Source organism: Lolium rigidum, chromosome 3 (assembly GCF_022539505.1).
Source record: "Lolium rigidum isolate FL_2022 chromosome 3, APGP_CSIRO_Lrig_0.1, whole genome shotgun sequence".
Taxonomy (NCBI): Eukaryota; Viridiplantae; Streptophyta; class Magnoliopsida; order Poales; family Poaceae; genus Lolium; species Lolium rigidum.
The window spans coordinates 390,515,636-390,517,721 of record NC_061510.1 but is presented as its reverse complement, the minus strand read 5'-3'; positions in this window follow the sequence as shown (position 1 = coordinate 390,517,721).

The following is a 2,086-nucleotide window of genomic DNA, read 5'->3' as shown; positions in this document are numbered from 1 at the left end:
AAGGAGGCTATGCTGAAATCTGTTACTCAATCAATCCCTAACTTTGTCATGAGTTTGTTCCGTATTCCAGTGGGCATGTGTGACAAGATGAGAATGTGCATTGCTAACCACTGGTGGGGATTCGAGAATGGTAATAAGAAAATACATTGGCGATCCTGGGATTGGTTATCTGCACCGAAATATCTTGGTGGATTGGGCTTCAAAGATTTTGTGCTCTTCAACCAAGCTATGTTAGGAAAACAGTGTTGGCCGCTGATAACTGAACCAGATTTGTTATGTGCCCGATTGTTAAAAGGAAGATATTTTCTGGATTGTGATTTTCTGTAGGCTCCTAAACCCCGATCGTCCTTGTTCACGTGGCGATCTATCTTGTTTGGTAGGGATCTGGTGATGAAGGGGCTGCAGTGGGGAGTAGGCAATGGTGCAAGTATAAATATTCTGAAGGATAATTGGATACCGGGTCACCCGGCTCGTACTTTTACCACACTTGAACCGATGGCAGAGGAGGCTAAGGTTTAGAACTTATTAACTGAGGAGGGTTCGTGGGACATGGAAATTATCAATTTGTTTTTTCATGAGGACCTTGGCAAAGTGATCAGAAGTGTTCCTGTCGGTAAACATGGTGGAGAAGATTTTGTTTCCTGGCTCCATGATCGTTTTGGAATTTATTCTGTACGATCGGCGTATAACATGGCACGCACCAATAGTTTTTTTCTCCAAGCGCTGTGCGGCAGACCATGGGGGTGGTTCGGATATGGAGATGATGTCTAAGCAATGGAAGTCTCTTTGGGCTGTCAAAGCGCCTAGAAAGATGAAGATTGTGCTTTGGAGGATTGCTCATGACTGTTTGCCTACTGGAGTTCAACTTCAGAGGAGGAACATTCCTGCTAATAATCAGTGCATTTTTTGTTGTCGATCTGAAAATCTTGCCCACATTTTTTTCGAGTGTCAATTCACACATGCTGTGTGGGAGGCAGTGAAGATGAAGATACAGCTGAAGCTGAATACGTCGAGAATCAGATCCATGCAACAATGGTTGTTCGAATTCTTGTAAAGGCATCGTCGGTTCAAGCTACAACATTTGCCGTCACATGTTGGCATGTGTGGGAAGTAAGGAATGATGCACGGAACGACAAAGGTATGATCCATCCGTCCAGATTGGTCGCCAAGATTCTGGTTTATGTTGAAAATATTGTGCAACATTGTTACAAACTACCTCCGGCCAGTATTTGTGAACCTTCTCTTCGTTGGGTTCCTCCTCCTGCCGGGTGTGTATGTGTAAATGTCCATGTCCATCTTCAAGCTAGTCCCTAGGATGGGTTGGGGTGCAGTAATCCGTGACAATGCTGGAAATCTGCTGCTTGCTTGTCATGAAGGTATTGCAGGATCCTTTTCTCCGGAATTGGCTGAAGCGATGACGGTTCGTCGAGTCCTGGCAATTGCTAAGGAGAGAGGGTTTCAAGACATTATTCTGGCCTCGGATTGCCTTTCTCTGATGCAACGTATCCAGCCAAGGCTATGGACCGTTCTGTGGTGGGCGTTGTGGTGAGGGACATCAAGTTTCTTGCTAAGGGCTTCACATCGTGTTCCTTTAAACATGTTGGGCGTTCTTTGAACAAGGTGGCGCATGTTTTAGCTCGGTCTTGTGATTCCGAGTCTTGTAATTTTTATTTCAGTGTTGTTCCAGCTGCTGTCCGGAAAGAACTTTGTACTGATGTTTTGTGATCAATAAAACGCCAATTTCTGTCAAAGAAAAAATGAAATATGTGAGCAAGAAAGGTTGGTTATTGGCTCCACCGGCCCCATCATATGCATCCTACAAATGGTCATCCAGCTTTAGTTTTGTTCTGGCAATCATCACTTGAGATATATACAGGACCACCCCTTGATGCGCATGATTATAGGATAATCCCGCTTGCTCTCTGCATCTGTGCATGTTTTTTTGTTTGTTTGATCTACTCTTGTCTATTTCGGCGAATTTTTTCAGCATCACATTATAAAATAATATAAAAACATGAATTAGCAAAGACAACTGAAACCTTGAGCTGCAGCAAAAAAAAAAAAGATCCAAAGATTCGCAAAAGAA